At 47.5% G+C, this 22,745-nt stretch overlaps 5 non-coding genes across 5 annotated transcripts; 2 read left to right on the top strand and 3 right to left on the bottom strand.

The window, feature by feature from the left end:
• Window positions 1-2,808: 2,808 nt before the first annotated feature.
• On the bottom strand, window positions 2,809-2,880 carry TRNAP-AGG (transfer RNA proline (anticodon AGG)). Its single transcript has one exon. It is a non-coding gene; the product is annotated as a tRNA-Pro (tRNA).
• Window positions 2,881-14,299: 11,419 nt separating this feature from the next.
• On the bottom strand, window positions 14,300-14,385 carry TRNAY-GUA (transfer RNA tyrosine (anticodon GUA)). Its single transcript is given in 2 exon segments — window positions 14,300-14,335; window positions 14,349-14,385. It is a non-coding gene; the product is annotated as a tRNA-Tyr (tRNA).
• Window positions 14,386-16,485: 2,100 nt separating this feature from the next.
• Window positions 16,486-16,557, top strand: TRNAE-UUC (transfer RNA glutamic acid (anticodon UUC)). Its single transcript has one exon. It is a non-coding gene; the product is annotated as a tRNA-Glu (tRNA).
• A 711-nt stretch (window positions 16,558-17,268) lies between these two features.
• TRNAQ-CUG (transfer RNA glutamine (anticodon CUG)) lies at window positions 17,269-17,340 on the top strand. Its single transcript has one exon. It is a non-coding gene; the product is annotated as a tRNA-Gln (tRNA).
• A 1,267-nt stretch (window positions 17,341-18,607) lies between these two features.
• On the bottom strand, window positions 18,608-18,680 carry TRNAA-AGC (transfer RNA alanine (anticodon AGC)). Its single transcript has one exon. It is a non-coding gene; the product is annotated as a tRNA-Ala (tRNA).
• Window positions 18,681-22,745: the final 4,065 nt, after the last annotated feature.

The raw sequence follows: 22,745 nt of genomic DNA, 5'->3' as shown, positions 1-22,745 counted from the left end.
AGAGAGGGCTGGATACTCCAACCAGCGGCAGCCGATCCAGGGGAAAACACGCCCAACTGTTTAAGAAACAAGTTTGAAACAATCCCAACCCCCAAAAAGAAGAAGCAGCAGGGTAAAGTTACAGGTGTCTAGCACAGAATTAAGAAGGGGGATTTTGCACAGTACTGGGAAGGAAAGCAGTAGCGCAGGCGGAGCACGCAGGCAGCGGAGCAGGGAGGCTCCGGCAGCCCCTGCTGCAGCAGGGTTAGGGGAAGCAGCCGCACAGCACGGGCTGCAGGGGAGGAATGAGCCCGACAAGCAGGGGGGAGGAGGAGGCATCCGCAGCCCGAGGAGAGGGAGCGAGCGGCAGTACCAGGGGAGCCCGCGCGAGCAGGGGGAGGAGAGCAAACAGTGCCAGACGGACACAGGAGCACAGAGGGAGCCGAGAGCAGGAGGAGGGGACGAGCAGCAGCACCAGCCGGGCCGTGTATGGGGTACCATGGTGGATGGGGATGACGCCATCACCACCATCTTTCTCCGAGGTCATGCAGAAATGCCTCGGAGAAACGCGCCATCTTTTTGGGATTTGGGGGCGTCTTTTTCTTTCTCTCCTCTTCCCATTGGCTGGAATGTAAAATTCCAGCCAATGGGAAGAGGAGAGAAAGAAACTAAAAAACACCCCCCTAAATCTCAAAAATGACGGGGCTTAAATGGACAGACGCCCCTCTCCTCCAATGGCTGGCCTCCGTTTAGCCAGCCAATGGAGAAGAGGGGCGGGTTCAAGCCCCACACTGAAAAACATAATATCTCGCGGGCGAGACTGCGCAAGCGCAGCCTACGCAGGCCGAGACCTAAAAAGGAAAAAATGAGGAGAAATGTTTTACATTTCGCCTCATTTATTCCTTCTTCCACAAGTGCTGCAACACATAGAAGGAGGAATATGACTCCTTTGATAGTTTTTGTGCAGAACGGTCTTCCTGCACATAAACAGTCATGCCAACGACACAGACACTCTTGTACGGTGGTGTAAGGGTGCATGCATTGGCACTAGACTGCAGTTTGTGCACCTGTACACCGGCAGACAGGACAGGAATGTGCCGTAGCTTGTAGAAAATGCGTCTTCCTTCTATTTTCTTTTGACGCAGGGCAACGCACCTAGAAGGCTTGTGGCTCTGCCCTACTCCAAAATATTGTAAATAGGCTACTCATTTTGGACTGGTGCAAAGAATGACGCAACTCCGCTCGTAAATATGTCCCTTTATTCCTAGGAGTGAGGATATCGGCCGCAGTCTGTGCAGGTAACAGCGGTGTGGCCGAGTAATGGGAGATTTCGAAAAACGCTGCAGAGGGGAAATGAAATAAATAATTAATTCTCACACTTCATCGTCTGTTGAAACCTCCCCACAACCCGGCCCCACCGCCTTATCGCTATTTACCTGCACGGGCCGCGGCTGGAGGATATGTTCCACTCTGTGGACGTCACAATACGTGGGGTCACAGGTCGTTGAGCGTGATTGGGCCCAGGGTGTGAGGCTCTCACGCAATCACGTTGTGGACGTCACAATACGTGGGGTCCAAGGTCATTGAGCGGAAGACTAAAAAGGTTCATGTTGTTAATTCAACGTTTTCTTTCTCAAGTTCCTAAACGTGTTAATGGTTGATGTTTTAGTCAAGAAAAGGCATTTAAGCTATAATGGGTGACTTTTCAGTCCACAAATGAGAGCTGCCGGAACCCGGGATCGCACCAGGGACCTTTAGATCTTCAGTCTAACGCTCTCCCAACTGAGCTATTTCGGCCGCGTCTGTCTTATTTATGTGACTGTTGTGATTCGAGTGACCCCACCCTGGAGACGCTGTGCACGGAGGAGGAGTTTACGGGTGCACGGGTTTCATTATCCAGCCTTGTGAGTACCTGCGCCTCTTTCTTACCATTGCCAGGAGCCTGGCACAGAATATGCCCAAATATACACATCACAATGACTGTGCCAGAGAATAAGCCTTTGAAATACACCTCTGCCCCAAAGATTTCCACCACCCCCACTCCTCAGCCAGGTTGTCTGTGCCACAGAATGCGCCAATCAGAACCAAGGCGCTTTAAACGAGTCCATTCGAATTATTGAGCCAAAGAAAACACATGGAACATTTAAAGTGCCAAGAATTCCCGCACCTCAGGATGCACCAATCAGAGTGAAGGAGGGAAGAGACCGTCCTTCTAACTTCACTCTGTACAGAAACACCCGATCATTACAAGTATAACTAAGGCCCTTAGAGAGACACCCTTGTGTCTGGATGGGGTCTCAGCCCCTTGTGTCTGGATGGGGTCTCAGCCCCTTGTGTCTGGATGGGGTCTCAGCTCCTTGTGTCGGGATGGGGTCTCAGCCCCTTGTGTCTGGATGGGGTCTCAGCCCCTTGTGTCTGGATGGGGTCTCAGCCCCTTGTGTCTGGATGGGGTCTCAGCCCCTTGTGTCTGGATGGGGTCTCAGCCCCTTGTGTCTGGATGGGGTCTCAGCCCTGCTGCTGTGTCCAGTGTGCACCCCCGCGGCTCACCTTTCTGGCTCCGAGGTTGGTTTCAATAAAAGTTTTGCCTCCCATGTTCTCATCTTCAAACGTGAGTCACATAAACACAAACCCCTCCGGCTGCTGATGTGGCGGGGTCGCTGCCCCGCCCCCTGCTCCAGCTGTTTCTGCATCTGGCTCGGTGGTGCAGGGCTCACATTCTTGCTTTGAGTGCTGCAGGTGTATCAATGCCAAAACCAACCCTGGTTATTTCAAAGTCACTTGTTTTGTGACTCGAATCTTTTCAAAATATGACTTTAGAAAAAGAAAACTGGGTTCGTCCGGGATTTGAACCCGGGACCTCTCGCACCCTAAGCGAGAATCATACCCCTAGACCAACGAGCCAGCTGTGGTATACATGTTCCATTTTTGTATATGTTGTGACCATCTCTCTAGAATTCCACTAGTATTTTATGTCATTCATGTCTGTCCCCTCCTTAATCGCAGGGACTCCCAAAGGACAGACGGACACTCCATGGCGGGGGCTCCTGACTCAGATATTCTTCTTTCAGCAAATACCGGCTTCCTTTTATTCAAAACTACAAAGAGAAGGAAATATCCACCACACACCTCTGCATAATATTGTAGGAGAGGATCACACATTGAGGGCCAAATTTACAAGAAACTGGCGCATCAGCATTGAGGCATCAGTTTCCTTGCGCCCGCACCAAATGTCCTTGCGACACCATGGATGCGCTGTATTTACAGTACAAGGCTCCATGGTGCAAGGATTAACAGATGCGCCAGAAATTCTGACACATCTGTTGGCGCAAAAGTGATGCATTGCTGGAGTTGCTCCTAAAACTGATGCAACTCCAGTAATGCGTCAGATCACATAGGCAAAGCCCATTGCAAAAGCTCTGCGTCACTCCTTACGCCTGGTTGGAGCAGGTGAAAGGATTTTAACTCAGTGAAATCATAGCGTGACGCAGTGAAATGTAAATTTCACTGCGTCCGCTCTACACAGCTTTTTCGCATGGAAACACCTACCCAGCATACTTTATACCTGGCACAGGTATAACTGATACACTGCATGCAACGTCTGTAGATATGGCACAGTGTGGTGCACTGATTGCGCCGCCGCTGCGTCAAAAAAAGTGATGGGCTTGTAAATGATGCCCTGAGTCTGTCAACTTTATAAAAGTTTAACTCCTATTTCACTCAGGCCTGAAGCGTTTACATTAGGAAAGTAAGAACATGTATTTCTCAGACAGGGATCATTCTACATTATTAATGGATCCATAGCACATGGGTTACATTTTTTTAATTCATAAAGTCTATTTCAGTCCAATTAAGACAACAGACACTAAAGGGTTATAACGTCACAGCATGGCACTAATATGAAAAAATCAAAAAACAATTAAAAAGGAGTGTAAACTATGTTAATTTATTTTCAGCCTAGCTTCAAGGCAACAAAAAATCCAGCAACATATCCAATATGATGCAATTCCACAATATTCAATTATCAGGAGTCGTGCAACTACGTTTCATAATCCAACTTCTATTCATTTTTCAGAACAACGCTTTTTTCCAATCAGCCCAGTCAACGCGTTTCGCCCCTCAGGACTACACCAGGGTTCTGTATCCCAGCACCATATATTTCGAATGATGTTTAGTTTACCGTCTGGTTCAGTGTCTTCCTGGGGAATCAGTCTCTTCCCCTGGGTGGTATAGCACCCCCCTAATTCATCTCTTCCGTGTGTCGAGGCAGAATGTTGTGAAAAAACAGCTAGGGCCCACACTGCTGGTGTTTATTTTTAGTGTCTAATAAGAGATAATGCCTAGTCAGGAAGGGGGCAGATGGTGGTGTTTGCTCCAGAGCAGAGTGAGAGGGCATCAGGGTTACATGCTCACTCTTTGAGGGAGTGACGGGCTGTGTCGGTGACCGTTGGCCAATCACAATCACTGGTGCATTCCTACAAAGGAAAGACAGCTTTCCCCTTCAGGGAGTGTCCGCTGTCCTTGGCACAGCCAGACAGGCCTTTTATTCCACTGGGCATTTCCCCAGTAGGCTGCAAAATACAGTACACATGGAAAGAGGAAAAATTCAAGAGAAAAGACAAATATTTCAACTCTTTATACCGACTTTGGGAAGGCGTACGGTTTTGGCGCTGCCCCAGGTTCATGTGATTAAGTAAATCTGGGGCAGCATCAAAATCCATGGGCGTTGCGTGGGAAAACCCACCATCAACACCCATGGAATGATTCCTACCGCAGAGTGCGGCAACACAGTTACTTGTGCCGCTTTGTCTTACTCCATATCTATGAGGCCATGCAAAGCTCCACAAAGTGACTTTGCGTTGTCTCATAGATATGATTAAGGCGCCTGAGCCATTGGAGCGTCAAAAAAAGTGACGACCCGGCAGGGCAGGCATCTCATAACTAAGCAATTCAACAAAGAAATTGGATACCGTACCTCCCTCTGCACCGCTGGAATGTTTCTTTTTGTGACATTCCATGGCGCAGGAGCCTGATCCATATTTATGAAGCAGCACTAAGCCACTTTTTTGGGCTTAATGCTGCCTCCTAAATATCGTTCCCTTTAACGCATGGTGTTAATGGGGAGAGATCCCAGCAACATCCATGGCTTTTTGACACTGCCCCTGCCTTACAAGAAATTTTAACTCTGAGGCAGCGCCCAAAACGGTGAACAGACATAATATCGAGTTTTTAATTTCGACTAGACATAATATCGAGTTTTTAATATCGACTAGACATAATATCAACTAGACATAATATAGACTACAAAAATATCGACTAGAGTAGCCAAAATATCGAAGTCAAAAATATAGAATGACATAATATCGACTAGATAGAATATAGACAACAAAAATATCGAAAATAAGGTAAGTTAATATTTTTTAATTTTTGTGTAATATAATTCTGTAGCGGGTTGTGGGTTTATAGGGGAATAGGGTGGGAAGTAATTTAATTATAATTAATTTACTATGTTATTTAATTTATTGGTATTTATTTTTAATTAAGTGTTAATTATAAATTAATTGGTAAATAATTAAAATATAATTGGTAATTAATTTTAATTGATTATTTGATAAAAAATTTATTTTTAGTAATTTATTTTCTGTAGCGGGTTGTGGTTTTATAGGGGAATAGGGTGGGAAGTAATTTAATTATAATTAATTTAATATGTTATTTCATTTATTGGTATTTATTTTTAATTAATTGTTAATTAAATATTAATTGGTAATTAATTTAAATATAATTGGTAATTAATTGTAATTGGTATTAATATTTCTCTTAATTATATTTATATATGAAGTATTTACTTTCCCTACTGTTGCACTCACTGGAGTGGGAATAGTAATTTATACCCCTACGCTTTCCAGCGCTTTCCCTACTGTTGCATTCTCTGAAGTTGGAATAGTAATTTTAACCCCCACGCTATCCAACACTTTCCCTACTGTTGCACCCACTGGAGTGGGTATGCAACGTTTACAACGCAACTTTTACTATGCACTACCATTACAACGAAACTTTTACAACGCAAAAACTTTTACAACGCATACATTTACAAAGCATGTTTTTACAACGCAGATACCTTTACAACGCATACCATTACAACGTAAGTATTGGTAAGTATATAATTATTTTTAAAATGTTATATGTTTGGGTTTTTGGGTAAAGGGGTATTTTTAGGGTTCAGGGTCAGTTTTCAGTTTTTGGGTAAAGGGGTATTTTTAGGGTTCAGGGACAGTTTTCAGTTTTTGGGGTAAAGGGGTATTTTTAGGGTTCAGGGTCAGTTTTCAGTTTTTGGGTAAAGGGGTATTTTTAGGGTTCAGGGTCAGTTTTCAGTTTTTGGGTAAAGGGGTATTTTTAGGGTTCAGGGTCAGTTTTCAGTTTTTAGGTAAAGGGGTATTTTTTGGGTTCAGGGTCAGTTTTCAGTTTTTGGGTAAAGGGGTCATACATCCCTGGAGTGGGAATAGTAATTTTAACCCCTACGCTATCCAGCGCTTTCTCTACTGTTGCACCCACTGGAGTGGGAATAGTAAATTTTACCTCTACGCTATCCAACACTTTTGCTAATGTTGAACTCACTATAGTTGTAACAATAATTTTTAACCATTTTCTACGCTACGCTAAAAATGTTATATATGTTTATTTAATAATATGTTTATATATATATATATATATATATATATATATATATATATATATATATATATATATTTTCCACAGTTCTGCTTACAAGCAAGAAGACGCACTCAGGAATACTCAGCAATAATTTATTTGCCCAGTTAACACGCGTGTTAACTGGGCAAATAAATTATTGCTGAGTATTCCTGAGTGCGTCTTCTTGCTTGTAAGCAGAACTGTGGAAAATAATTGTTTTCGGTCGGCGTGGTCCGCCGAACTTTGAGACGCCACCTGGCTGGGGAGAGAGGATCCCGGAAGGGCCGCGCTGTTGTTCTGAAAAAAAAAAAAATATATATATATATAGGTATTATTTTTGGTGATATAATTTATTTAATTATATAAATTATTTATTAAAATTACATTTTTTTTAAAATTATTCCTAAGTTTATATTAAATATATTTAATACTATATTAGTTTTAACTTAATTTTAAGACATTTAAAAAAATCGATATTTTGACAGTCTATATTTTTGTAAGTCGATATTTTGGAGTCGATATTTTGGTACTTACCTGTTTGAAGATAGGGAGTCGATATTTTGTCTCTCGATATTTTTGACTCAATATTTTTGTATCTCGATTTTTGTGACGTCGATATTATGTCAGTGATCCGCCAAAAACATACAGAGGCACAACGAGGAAAAATGTCTTTATTTCTCCTAATTTTTCCTTTTTTTGTGAGTAAGGATGAATGAGTGAGTGAAAGGGAGGGTAGATGGACAAAAGGATGGATAGATGAGTGAAGGTGTGAAAACGTGGATGGATGAGAGAAAGGATGGATGGATGAGTGAAAGGATGGATGGATGAGCGATAGGGTCAATGCATGGATTCATGAGTGAATGAGTAGATGGATGGGTGGGTGGATGGAAGGAAGGAAGGATGGCTAAGTGAAAGAGTCAATGGAGAGAGAAAGGGAGGACGGATGGATGACTGAAAAGGTAAATGGGTGGAAGGAAGAGTGACTGAGTGGATGGATGAGTAAGTAAAAGGATGGCTGGATGGATGAAAGGGTAAATGGCTGGATGGATGAGTGGATGGATGAGTGTACTGATGGATAGGGTGAAATGTTGGATGGATGAGTGAAAGTGTGAATGGATTAATGAAATGATGGATGGAAAGAAGGATACACGATGGATAGATTAGCAAATGGAAGAATATGTTTGGATGCGCTCACTTATATGCTATTGCGCGACCTCCTCTGATGAGTCTGTAAAACGTTACTTTTCTCCCAAAGTTTTGTCCTAAATTTTTACACTCACCGCCCTGAATTTGCACCCATGCCAGTTTGTCTCCCTACTGGACAGGGTTTTACTTTCAATGCAGGGACCTGTAGTCCTATCATGTCCCAATATAGAGGGTAAACACCGACCTGTGTCAGGTACTCATGCTGGACCTGGGAATATAAGATCTCTGATGAGGGTGGTGAGGCGTGCACGTCCGCCCAGTGGCACTTTTACTTTCAAAAAATTATATCGCACAAAGTGTCTGTAGGTTCTAAACTGTTACGCTTAAATAGATAAAAGTGACACCTTCGTATAAAACAATTCCCCATTCAGATCCCACCCCCAGCATTCCATTTATTTAGCATGTATACTCAGTAAAATGCATTTTCAACGTAGTTCTTTGATTTTAATAATATATATGTCTATATAAATAATAAGCCTCAGTTACTTTTTACTTTTTAAATCACTTAAAAGTAAAAGGCACAAATGCTGTCCAAAAGGTAAAAGACTTCTAAATATTTTAACTTGTAAAGGTGTGGCTATGAATAAAAAGAATCAGCAAATTGTAATATCAGTATAAGATTATAAATTGCATTTAAAAAAGGTTTTCTATCGTCAACATGTTTGCTTAGTTTAAAAAAAAAAAAACTGTCTCCCCGTCGGGGAACCCCGGTCTCCCGCGTGACAGGTGGGGATACTGACCACTATACTAACAAGGAACTGATGTCCCCAACTCTGCTGGGCCGCTCCTCGTGATATGCTACTTATTGGTGTCATTTATCAACTCCTTCTCACCAACAGGGGGGGCACGGGCTCAACAAACACACACACTCCCTCCCACAATACACACACACTCCTCCCTCACACCTCACAGCAACCCTCTGGCCTCCCAGCAGACGCTCTCAGCAGCATCCCCTGATGCCAGAGTCACCACAACCAGCTCCCAGGGCTGCTTCAGACGGTGCCCCGGCCTGGCTCTTCAGCCCAGGGGCCCCTGGCTCTGTCTGATGAGGGGGATTGCAGCGGGGGCTGCCCCTTTTACTTACCGGTAATCTTCATTACTCCGAGTCCATGTCTTCCTCGCCACAGTAATATACATATGAGCCTCCGGCTCCACACAGAACTCCAAGTAAAATAAAAGAGCAGCGCTCTAGTCTCCCCTCCCTCCTCCAATATGGCCCCAGAGGCTTCCTCCAATCACATAAAAGGACACATAACAAGCAGCCCAGCCTGAAAAACCAAGCCGCAGACATGAAGCCACCACCAGGGCCGGGAGGGAAGGGAAACTATACTGTGGCGAGGAAGACATGAACTCGGAGTAATGAAGATTACCGGTAAGTAACCGGGGCATTACCTCCTCGTCCTGTCTTCCTCGCCACAGTAATATACATATGAGCCGATACCAAAGCAATCAGCTTCATGTAAGGAAACAGACCACACCAACAGTGCAGCGAAACATACTTTAATATACAGAGGCACAACAACCCAAAAAATGGACAACCTCTTAAGGCACCCCAGCAGTCAAAACAGAAGAGGCAAACGAAACAGAACCCCCACCCCCATACTGGAGGCGGTAATGGGACATGAAGGCATGCGGAGAAGACCACGTAGCAGCCCTGCAAACATCCCCCATAGACACCCCTTTGAAAGAAGCCCAGGATACAGCAACAGACCTGGTGGAACGACCCTGAACAGGAAGAGATGGAACCACAGAGACCGAAGCATAAGCCAAAAGAATGGCTTCCTTAATCCACCGACTGATCGTGGAAAGGGAGGGCTTCATACCCTGACGCGACAAACCATAATTCACAAACAAGCAGTCAACCTTACAAAAGGAAGTAGTGCGAGATAAGTAAATCAGCAAGGCACGCCGAACATCTAAGAGGTGCAAAAGGGACTCCTCAGCCGAGGAGGGATCAGGACACAGAACCGGAAGAACCACCTCGGCAGACCGGTGAAAAAAAGAATCCCTTTAGGAACAAAAGTGGGATGAGGGCGCAAGACCACACGGGCCGCCAAAACCAACAAAAACGGGGCAGAACGAAGGAAAGCACCCAACACACCCATACGCCTGGCAGAGGCAATCGCCACCAGAAACACCACCTTGAGAGTCAAAAACTTCAAGTCCACAGACTCCAAAGGTTCGAAAGGAGCCAACTGCAAGGAACGCAAAACCAAAGGCAGGTCCCAAGGAGGAGGACACATGACAGGACGGGGGCGCTGGAAAGAAAGAGACTTAAAAAGTCGAGCAACCAACGGAGAAATGGAAACCAAAGGCAGGACATGAAATGCCCGAATGGCGGCCCAATGAGCCCTGAGAGTGGAAACGGTCAAGCCCAAAAGGAAACCATGAAGTAGAATCACAGAATCCGACCAGGTTCCAAGGAAGCCAACGACAGCCAGCGACACACACCTCAAGAGGCAAAGAAATCCCAATGCTTAGCGTAGGACCTCAGAGTAGAAGGCCTCCGATATAGCCGAATGACGCCAGCCACAGACCTAGAACAACCACCATGCCGCAGAGAATCCCACACAAGAGCCAGGCCCGCAGACCCATGGAACGTAACACAGGTAGAGGAAGAAGAGGACCCAACAGAGGGTAAGGCACGAATGGGAAGGCCCACCCCGGAGACACAGCCAAACCCAACAGTAGGGGATATCAAGTGCGACGGATCCAATCCGGAGAAATTAGAAGCATAAAGGAACCCTTCCTCTAGAACTCCTGCAAGACCGCCGGAAACAGGGGGAACAGGGGGAAAGGCATACAACAGGCCCGTGGCCAAAGGAACGACAGAGCGTCCCCCAACCAAGCATCCTCGCAAGGCATAATCATGCAAAAAGCAGCGGATTCAGGCAACAGCCCGGGAAGCAAAGAGGTCCACAATCGGAGACCCAAACAACCTCCACCACCCCATGAACATCCAATGTGTGAGGGACAAAGACTCCATGGAAGGTAACACCAGGTACAGAAAATCCGTCACAGTGGTCGCCGGATCCGGCAGGCAAATGGCAGATAGGGATGCCAGGTTCACCTCCGCCCAACAACAAAACAGACGGCTGAGGCAACAGAGGGAAAGAACCCTGCATCCCCCTCGACGGTCCACATAAGACCTCACCACCGGACTGTCCGTCCGGACAAGCACATGGATACCCCGAAGAAGATCCGAGAACCCAGCAGACGAAAAAAGACGGCCCTCAGCACCACGCATATGGAGGAACACGACAACACCGACAGAGGCCAAACCCCCAGAGTCGCCGAATCCCCCAGATCAGCACCCCAACCCAGCAGGCGGGCATCGGTAGTGACCACGCGGGTGGGAATAACCAGAAAGGGGTGGCCCCCGGACAGATGACCCTCGTCCAACCACCAACTCAGGACCACCCGAACAACCACCGACATGTGAACCAAAACACCCAAAACGAGGGAACAGGGGACCTGACACGACCAAATGTGGGAACACCACCGGGTACAGGTGGAGGCGAACCCAAGGCACCGTTAATAAAGAGGCCGATATCACACCTCGAATCCCCTACCACAGGTGTACAGGACAAGAATGCCCCCAACAACAGGGGATCAACAGCAGACATCAGGGACAGAACCCGGGGAGGGATTTGTAACACCAACCCCAAATGAGTCTTGAACAGAACCCCAACGAAAGCCAATCCCCGTGTAGGAACCAGGAAGGACACCGACACATTCACGAGGAAACCGAGATGCCCCAGGACATGGAACACACCCCGGACATGAAACTCTGCCACAGAAAAGAAGAAGCAGAAATGAAAGTGTCGTCCAGAGAAGGAATACACACAAATGCCCCCCCCCCCTGCAAGAGTCCAACAAGAGGAGCCAGACCCATAGTAAAGGACCCTGGAGAAGAGCAGAAACCAAAAGGCAATACCAGGAACCGGTAATGACGACCCAGGACGCAAACCGGAGAAACCGCTGAGAGACGGGAAGAAACAGGCACATGTATACAAGCATCTCTCAAGACCAAAGACTCCAGGAAACACCCTGAGACACCAGAGGAAGGATCAACTGCAGTGAAACCATAACTAAATACAGGCGCGGGACGAAAGCCCCGACCTACAACAGGCCCATCACAGGATGAAGATACCCGGTGCGTTTGAACACAATAATATAGTAAGGAATACACGCCCAACCCGAACAGATCGCAGGGCACAGGAATCACCGCACGACTGGTCATCAGGGAAACAAATGCCTTCCAAAGCATCAACCGCCTTAGAGGGGCTCAGGGACAAGGCGCGGACCCGAAACAGCCCGGGGGAGTCCGGGTAAACCCAAGAAGTACACCCCCTGAAACCACTTGAAGAACCCATAGGACTGACACAGCAAATGCCAAGAGCCCACGAATCAAGTGAGGCGACCCCCAACCGGACCAATACCAGGATCGATCCAGACACGACCTGTAAGCCCAGCACGTCCCCTCCTAGAACGACCAAAAGCATGCCGGGAAACAAAGGCACGGAAGTAACCAGTACGCTCAGGAGCAATGAGCTTACGGCCCAACACAGTAGTAATCACCATGACATTCAAAGGAGGACCAAGCAAAAGAACACCCGAAAAAGGGATCATCACCAGGAGACACCACTGCGCAGCGTCAGCCTTCCAGGAACAAGTCTACAACTGACGCCTGGTAGCGACAGATGACCCAGCAGCCGAAACCGCCCGCCCCCAATGAATCAAAGGGAACATCAGACATCAGGCGTACATGCCGCTCCAGCATTTCCAGATCAGAATAAGCATCCTCCCCCTGATCCAACATACAGCCACAGATTGAAAACCCATCAGCAAAGACTGGAACGTGCAAGATGAACAGGCAGCAGCCCTGACAGAAAAATTCATAGCCTCATCGCACTATCCACTGTACGGGTAACCGGGACAGCAGAAGAAACCACTGAAACAACAGTCCCTTGAGAAGACATGCTGACCATCAAGGAATCAACCCCCAACGAGGAGGGGCAGTACACAGCAAATCCTGCAGGGGTTTCCTTAACACAAAAAACACGGAAAGGAACCAAGTACACAACCAACCACACAAACTCCAGAACCCTCAAAACTGAAGAATGTAGGGGCAATGATCCAGGCTCAGGGCGCTGACACGGAAAGAATAAAACATCAGCAAGAGGTGACACAGATACAGGAAAACACCAAATGCTCGTGAAAGTGCTCAAGGACCAACGCAAGAACAGCCCCATGCACAAAGCGTCATCAACACAGGCCCACTGCACCGCAGGAACCGGCCCCTGACACCGTAAAGCAGCAGCCACAGCAATTGCAAACATGCGCTGCAACAACCCCATAAAGGGAAACGCCAGCCCAGAAGGAGAACCCACTGAGAAGGAGCCAGGATCAGGTACGGCAGAAGCATCACGCCCCATGTCCACTCGAACAAACACAGGCAAAAGTGAAAACTACACGCACGGTAAAAAAGGACCCTAGGTCGCTAGGCAACCGTCCCAATCACCATAACACACGCCCCCAATAGAATAAGAGCGCATGCAAACCGGCGCGCTCCGCCTAATTATATGTTTTTAGCCAAAACACACGTCTGAGCACATCCCGTCCATCGACAAGCAACAACACACAGACGTGTCATAAGGAAAGCGGAGGGGAAGAGGAACCGTCACCGCACCCGGCCGCGCCAAGGTAGCTCAGCATGACGCGCGGCCGGGAAAGAGCAGTCCCGAAAACGGTCCCGCTCAGCAGGACCACAGGAGCCCCTACAAAGCGCGAGGTCCAAAGCGACCGAGCACAAACAAACAAACGCCCCCAAGGTCCGCTACAGCAGGACACGGAGCGCGGAGGCAAACGAATGGGGAATAAAAGCATGTAAAATCACAAAATGAAACATAGCGATTCAGAAACAATAAAAACGATATCACATCCCCCACCGAAATACCCAAGGCCAAAAAGGGGCTGCTCAAGCAAGACCCCAGCCTTCAAAAAACAACAACAAACACTCACCTGACCAGCAGGGAACACAGCACTCGGAGAAGTGCAGAAAAAAAGAACAGGCTGGGCTGCTTGTTATGTGTCCTTTTATGTGATTGGAGGAAGCCTCTGGGGCCATATTGGAGGAGGGAGGGGAGACTAGAGCGCTGCTCTTTTATTTTACTTGGAGTTCTGTGTGGAGCCGGAGGCTCATATGTATATTACTGTGGCGAGGAAGACAGGACGAGGAGGTAATGCACACAGGGAGGGGGAGACTCTCCCACAAGCCGCCCGCCCCCCCCCCCCCAGCCGGAGGAGAGAGCTGGGCTGTAAAGGTGAAGAGAGGAGGCAGGAAAAGCCCCGGCGTGTGAGGGACTGAGAAAGAGGCGCTTTCTATTGTGAAGCAGAGGGGAAAAAAGTGAAGAGTTTGCAAAAATCCTTCGAGCCGGATTTGAACCAGCGACCTAAGGATGACAGACACTCCACTACAGTCCTCCGCTCTACCAACTGAGCTATCGAAGGCTGGACTGCTTATAGATGACTAGGCGCTATATTACATGAGGAGTGGGCACGGAGCCCAGCCATCTACACACTTTACTGTTTCTAAACACTTGATAAAACTGCAAACCCGACAGATATTGGAAAACGGCTGAGTCGTGACTGATTTTAATGATATATTAGCATTTATTATTTTGGGGATTCAAAAGTTAAAAATGGGGTTTTGTTAGCTAGTTATATATATATGTAGCGCTCCAACACCGTAGGTTTCTTGGTCGGATCAGAGTTATATTTGTTGTTTAATTTATTTAGGGTGTTTCGTGTTTACATTTGGATACATTATTGCTGTAGATCCTCAGTAACATGTGTTATGGTGTTTTAAGAGTTACTTTTTTGGGGTTGAATGCTCTTTGTAGCATTAAATACTTAAATGTATTTTTTGTGGTTCATGCATTTTAATTTTTAAAATGGTATTCACCACGGGATCCAAAAGTTAATAATGGGGTTATGTTATCTAGTTATATATATGATAAACTTGATCAGGTGTTACATTTTATGTTTCTGGTCTGTGATGTTGGTAAAGATGATTCAGTCACTGGAGGTCACCAACCTCACGAGTCTGTGACACCCTCAGACCCCAGGGGGCCCCAGGTGCTGGTCTTACTTAAAGTACAGGGGCTGGTCCTTGTAACAGGATCTGTTTAAACACCAGAAGGTGACAAGAGGGATGTCCCCTCGGACCTATCAGAGCTCTTATATGCTGTGGATGTAACAAAGATGATAATAGGAGGAGATGGGGTAGAAATGCAGAGCCACTGTCGGCCCTTTGCCCCTCGGCAGCATCGACTCAACGTCAGTCCCACCTCCTCTATGAAAAAGGCCTGCAGGAATCCAGTCTGAGGGGTCAGAGGGCAATCAGAGGTTACCGGGCCATAGTTGTATCAAGGAGGGGTGTTTACTTCCGGTGCTCTGGGCCCCCAAACTAGGGACCAGGCCCCCCTTTTAACACCTGACTCAGAATAACAAGGCAGAGCAGCTGAAAGCTGACTGGGGACCCACATGTATGAAAGGAACACATGGGGGCAATAAACTGCACCCTGACCCTATTAGTGCACACTTTTTGCATCCGGGGTAAACATAGATACATATTTTGATGTATAACTTGTTTACATTTGACATGAATAAACATGGAAAAATTTGTACTTCTGAGTGTTTCATCTGCCCTCCCAGGCTGCAGTCGTATCTTATCCTACCCAATTAAAAAAAAAGTTTTTCCATTCGGTTCTTTTAAATTGAAATTATATCAGAAAGAGACAACACAGCAGAGAATGCCTACCAATGTGTGTTTATTGCTTTTCACAGAGGCTCCTCCCTCTGCTCTCCCAGAATGCTGTGCGGGATTATTCGGGGTCTGCCCCCTGTCAAGGCTGCTGATGTCCCATTGCTGCTCCAGGGCCCTGTGGGCTGTGAGTGCTGTGGCGCTGCTGCCCCCTGGCGGTCACCCTGAGCATCTGAAGATACCTGGGTAGAAGCCAGGGTGACCTGAGCTGGTCCCCCCTCCTCTGTGTGAACCAATCGAGTGTCAGGACTGGGGTCAGGGCTGATAGGAGGGGGAGAGGGGGTGGGACTGGAGCCCCCTGGAGGGAGCCTGGGGCCTGTGACAGGTGCAGGGGGGAGGGGGTGTACCTGCCCGCCCTCACCCCCCCCCCCCCCCCCCGCCCGCAGCCTGGGGCCTGTGACAGGTGCAGGGGGTCTCAAGGAAGCAGCTGGACGGTCACTGGAGAGGGGTCTGTGGGGCCTCAGCCTGGTTAGGAGACACAGGAGTGAAGGGGGGCCCTGGGGAGAGGGGTGTGGCTTCTTCTGGCTCTAGGGGGGGCAGTAAGAGGCAGTGCGGGGGCTGCTGCTGTCCTCTGGTCCTGGGTTCTGGGTCTGAAGAAGTCCCAGGGTTGTAAATAATGAGACATGAGCAGGTTGTGGCACAAATCCTGACCCCTCATTCCTTCGGGTTTGTCAGGAGTGGGGGGTCTGTGACCCATTGATTGTCAGACTATGGGAATGACAGTGTAACTATAAATGTACCAGTGTGAAGGGACAGAGACTGAGCCACATGGGTTACTGACAGCCTCCCATATGGTCTAGCGGTTAGGATTCCTGGTTTTCACCCAGGCGGCCCGGGTTCGACTCCCGGTATGGGAAGTACATTGGTTAGCTATTGCAACATTAATTATACAAAGTATTTTATTCCATCCAAACCAAAATGGCTCTCTTGCTTTCCATCAGTCTAAAGCCCTCTGTGGTTTTCACCGACCCCTCGGCTCCTGTTCCCCCCCCCCCCAGTCCTTCCTGCACAGCTGCTGTATATTAATGACCTGGAGGGAAAAAGCCACAGATGAATACTGTGAAGGGTTAATGGATGTTTGCCTTTTATCACACAACAAAGAGTACAGATTATATAAATAGCGCGTGGATTACAAGGCACCCGTCTCCTGGGCTCTCACCGTGTGAAATGCTCGTTTATTGCCAGCTCCGCCCCTGCTGTGGAAGAGGCGCTTTCAGAGTCTGTGTCGTGACATTAATCTCGCGCTGTGTTGATTTATAGGATATGAGGATCTAGGAAGTTCCTGTTTTCTCTCTGTGGTGGCAGCTCCTGTGTCCGCCGTTTCTCGGCCCTGCACACCTTTAAGAGTAGGTTAAAGCTCTGCCTCAAAAGGACAGTTTAAAGCATCAAAGAGTCATTTCCATGTGTTGGCTAAAAACAAGTTGTGTGTGTCCTGTTTAAGGATTTAATTGTGAAATAGACTTTTTTAGTTGGATGTTTAAGCATACACTATTGACCAGTAGAAAGTCAGCAAGTGACTGACACCGCATCCTTACATGATTGAGAGGTGACTTAAGCTATGTCCAGGCGGTTCCATGGTGTAATGGTTAGCACTCTGGACTCTGAATCCAGCGATCCGAGTTCAAATCTCGGTGGGACCTGAGGATTTTCTTATTTGATTCCAATTATTCTGGTTCTTACGCAGTGGATCATTAGTATCCGTAACATACCCCCTCCTCCCTTCCTGTTTTCATTCTCCTGGTCTCTGCTGATATCCATACATTATCTTTAGGCGGTGCTGGTGGCACGTGACGCTGCACACAGGTGTTTTATCATTCCTGTGCCTGTGTGGACACCTTTATCCTGTGGATATCCATACATTATCTTTAGGCGGTGCTGGCGGCACGTGACGCCGCACACAGGTGTTTTATCATTCCTGTGCCTGTGTGATCACCTTTCTCCTGTGGATATCCATACATTATCTTTAGGCGGTGCTGGCGGCACGTGACGCTGCACACAGGTGTTTTATCATTCCTGTGCCTGTGTGATCACCTTTCTCCTGTGGATATCCATACATTATCTTTAGGCGGTGCTGGCGGCACGTGACGCTGCACACAGGTGTTTTATCATTCCTGTGCCTGTGTGGACACCTTTCTCCTGTGGATATCCATACATTATCTTTAGGCGGTGCTGGCGGCACGTGACGCTGCACACAGGTGTTTTATCATTCCTGTGCCTGTGTGGACACCTTTCTCCTGTGGATATCCATACATTATCTTTAGGCGGTGCTGGCGGCACGTGACGCTGCACACAGGTGTTTTATCATTCCTGTGCCTGTGTGGACACCTTTCTCCTGAAGCTGCACAACAGTAACACGCACAGTGTGGACCTGACTCCAGCGCCCTTCACACCGGATAACTCACAAGGAGACACACAGACGGGAAAGCAGTGTGGAATAGAAAGGTTTAATAAAGTGTTAACGGATACAAATTAAAAATGCTTTTTGTTTTATTTCTGCACTTTATTGGTAACTACCCAACATATGAAGGGAGATGACAGTTTCCTGAGAACTTTCCTCGCCGCTGCACCTTCTGATTATTTGGAAGATAAGTTGGAGACAGCACAGCCCCCCCCCCCGGTTTTGACTCCATGAGAATCCCATACCATAAACTTTTTTCCTCTTTACACACTACGTTTAACAAAACCAAACGAACCATTTCCAAACACCGATGCTTGGTTTTGGCAAATTTAACGTATAAAATTGCACGAGAAGTTTTTTATTTTAATAACAGCAACTAAATGAGCACTTTATCACATAACACTCTCCGAAAAGGCAATAAATGCAATTAAATGAGTAAAAGCGCCTTTATTCACATAACAGTCTCTGAAAAACTAACAAATGCAATTAAATGAGTAAAAGGCATTGATTGGAGAATGCGGGCATCGATCCCGCTACCTCTCGCATGCTAAGCGAGCGCTCTACCATCTGAGCTAATTCCCCTCCACAGCAACGAAGGGCAGCGGGATTGATGACGCATTCCACAGGCTCGTTCCGTTTCATTTTAAATCACATTTCCATTCTTAAAATGAGCCTCTAGTCAGAGGTTTGCTCTGTGATCTCCAGTTGCTCAAACTGTTGCCATTGAAGCGTCTGACACAGCTCGTGCATGTCGTGTGCTCGTGCATGTCGTGTGCTCGTGTGCATGTCGTGAGCTTGTGCATGTCATGTGCTCGTGCATGTCGTGCGCTCGTGCATGTCGTGTGCTCGTGCATGTCGTGTGCTCGTGCATGACATGTGCTCGTGCATGTCATGTGCTCGTGCATGTCATGCGCTCGTGCATGTCGTGTGCTCGTGCATGCCTTGTGCTCGTGCATGTCGTGTGCTTGTGCATGTTGTGTGCTCGTGCATGACATGTGCTCGTGCATGTCGTGTGCTCGTGCATGTCGTGTGCTCGTGCATGTCGTGAGCTCGTGCATGTCGTGCGCTCGTGCATGTCGTGAGCTCGTGCATGTCGTGTGTTGTGTGCTCGTGCATGTCGTGCGCTCGTGCATCTCGTGTGCTCATGCATGTCGTGAGCTCGTGCATGTCGTGTGCTCGTGCATGTCGTGTGCTCGTGCATGTCGTGCGCTCGTGCATGTCGTGTGCTCATCCATGTCGTGTGCTCGTGCATGTCGTGCGCTCGTGCATGTCGTGTGCTCGTGCATGTCGTGTGCTCGTGCATGTTGTGTGCTCGTGCATGGTTTCAATGTAGACACCAGCCCCTGCCCCAGTTACATCATAGCAGTCTGGCATTCATCAAAGTGACCCTGTTGTGCCCTTCGATTGGCAGAACGGGGGTCTTCGCCACACATCACATTTACTTCCAGTTCACCTCACTCATCCGCAGGGCTCTTTAAACTCGCCTCTGCAGGGCGCTGCTTTGTAAGGGTTTTCTGGGCACAATACGGCAGGTCCATGTTTTATTAATATTTCTGTAAATTGTCAGAACTGGCAAAATATGAGATAATCTCATGTGAATCATTGACCCTGCTGCTGTAGAGGCGTCTGGCGCATAAGGCTGGTGCATAAGGCTGGCGCGTGCTGTTTCCTGTAGATAGGGGCGTTCATTGAGCGTTCTGCTGTCATCAACCCTGTGCACCAATTATGTAATAACAGCTGGGCAATCATCACACTGAGGGGCTTATTATCAAAGAGAGGAAAAGCCCCTCTGCGTGACTTCTCCTCTCCTTGTAAATATCACCCCTTCACTCGCAGCGCTGTGCGTGGAAGGGGCGTTCCATGGGTGTTGCTGTGGGTGTTCCCATGCCACACCCATGGAACAAGACACATCTCCAGATTTATGAGAAATCGTAAATCTGGAGATGCGTCTGAATGCTACGCCACCCTAGAGGTGGCGTAGCGAGGCGCAATTTCTCTTCATTTTTTCCTCTTTCAATGCGTGCTGCATTCAACAGCACACATTGAAAGAGGAAAAAGCCTCTTGTGATTGTTTTTGTGCCGAATGGTGCCCCTTCCTGCACAAAAGCAATCTCCCCACGACGCAGGGATCCTCTTGCGCCATGAAGCAAGGGTGCCTGCGCCGGCGCATGGCTGCGGTTTGTGCGCCAGCGCAAGGGAAGCACAGAGATGAGACATATTCTTGAAAATAAGTCGCATCTCTGTGCTTTCCAAATTAAAGCAGCACGGCGCAGCAAAATGACTTGCTGCACCGTGCTGCGTTACTTTGTTGTAAATCTGCCCCTTAGAGGTTAAAATTAAAATTAAAATTCCCTGTACATGTGAAGGGATTTTAAATCGGAGGCTAAAAATGAAGTTGTAGCAGCACAAGTGGAGCCAGAGTGATGTGGAGGCTGTTGGCCTCACGGAGGCGCTGTCTGCGCGAGGAAACTACAGAGGCTGGTTTAGGAGCTTCAAAGAAAAAGAGGTGTGGGGGAGCCCAGTTTATGGGTTTATCGCTGAAAAATAAAAGCACCCGTTGAAAAACTCCAACCATCTCATTAGAATTTCGATTTATGTTTGTGGGTCAACAAAAGTATTTCTTATTTTCTATACATATTTGTTGTATTTCTGTAGTTTGAGTATTGTTTTAGGTTAACCTCTTAGAACCTCTTTCAGTCAGTGTCCAGGGCTTCCAATGACCCATTCAGTGGGGGGAGGGGGGCGTCAACAGAAATCAAAGATTAATAAAAAACCCTATGTCACTAAGATGTTTACAATTTTAACCATGTGTTATCATGCCTCGAATATTGGGCCCATCCTTGATTAATCAGTGTCATTAAACATGAAATTCTATTTTAAAAATCCACCAAAAGCACAAATAATCGAACAGTTGTGAAATAAAGAGTAAAAAAATCACCCTTCCCTGACAGGCCGCGGCGGTGAGAGCGCCGAATCGTAACCACTAGACCACCAGAGAGCGCGTATCTTACACTTTCAGGCCCCTGATGACTACAAAGGTGCAGCTGTGAGTGTGTGAATGTTGCATTGAGGTGCTATTTATATCCACATTCATCCTACCGCTGCTTTTACAGAAAATCCACAACACAGGAAAGTATCATATAGAAGTTCAAAATCTGTTTTGCAGACTACAACGTAAGGAAACTGACAAAACAAAGACGCACTTAGAAGAAGAGACCGAGGCCTGAGTGACAGGGAACGGACCAAGGATCTCCCTTCAGTGAGTGGCCTCGGCTGCGCGGTGTTCAGTGACCTTCCCTCGGTGAGAGCTCTTAGACGTGAACAGAGACCTCTGCTGTGCAGTTTAAGTGACTTTCCCTCAGTGAGAGCTCTTAGACGTGAACAGAGACCTCTGCTGCGCAGCGTTCAGTGATCTGCATTCAGTGAGAGCTACACGTGCACATGGAGCACTTATCTGTGCATCGGTCACTGGTGTTCAGTGAGATTCCTATTAGATGTGAGTGTAGTGCACTCAGCTGTGCAGGGTCAGTGATCTGGGTTCAGTGAGAGAGGTCACAGCTCTGCAGCTTTCACACATATTCATTGATGGGTATTTTAGCTGTGCAGGGTTCAGGCACGAGCATCCAGGGAGAGCTCACGTGCTCTGATGTTTTCAGTGACATGCAGTCAGTGAGAGTCTGCTTACCTGTGCGGGATCAGAGAAATGTGCATAGAGTGAGAGATCTCTTACTCGTGCAGCCCAGAGTACTGTGCATTCAGTGAGACACGATGCTTGTGCAGCATTGAGTACTGTGCATTCAGTGAGACACGATGCTTGTGCAGCATTGAGTACTGTGCATTCAGTGAGAGACGATGCTTGTGCAGCATTGAGTACTGTGCATTCAGTGAGACACGATGCTTGTGCAGCATTGAGTACTATGCATTCAGTGAGAGACGATGCTTGTGCAGCATTGAGTACTGTGCATTCAGTGAGACACGATGCTTGTGCAGCATTGAGTACTGTGCATTCAGTGAGACATGATGCTGTGCAGCATTGAGTACTGTGCATTCAGTGAGAGGCGATGCTTGTGCAGCATTGAGTACTGTGGTTCAGTGAGAGGCGATGCTTGTGCAGCATTGAGTACTGTGCATTCAGTGAGAGGCGATGCTTGTGCAGCATTGAGTACTGTGGTTCAGTGAGAGGCGATGCTTGTGCAGCATTGAGTACTGTGCATTCAGTGAGAGGTGATGCTTGTGCGGCATTAAGTACTGTGCATTCAGTGAGGTGATGCTTGTGCAGCATTGAGTACTATGCATTCAGTGAGAGGCGATGCTTGTGCAGCATTGAGTACTGTGCATTCAGTGAGAGGTGATGCTTGTGCGGCATTAAGTACTGTGCATTCAGTGAGGTGATGCTTGTGCAGCATTGAGTACTATGCATTCAGTGAGAGGCGATGCTTGTGCAGCATTGAGTACTGTGGTTCAGTGAGAGGCGATGCTTGTGCAGCATTGAGTACTGTGCATTCAGTGAGAGGCGATGCTTGTGCACCCTTGAGTTCATGCATTCAGTGAGAGGACTTTAGAAAAGCTTCCATAACTCTGCAACTCTCCAGCTGCCTCTAGGGCTCTCTTCTCATTGCAGCTAAAGGTGCCCACGGCTCCCCATGA

This window comes from Lissotriton helveticus, chromosome 1_2, assembly GCF_964261635.1.
Source record: "Lissotriton helveticus chromosome 1_2, aLisHel1.1, whole genome shotgun sequence".
Classification (NCBI taxonomy): Eukaryota; Metazoa; Chordata; class Amphibia; order Caudata; family Salamandridae; genus Lissotriton; species Lissotriton helveticus.
Note: the sequence above shows the minus strand (reverse complement) of the source record. Positions and strands in the feature narration are given on the sequence as shown.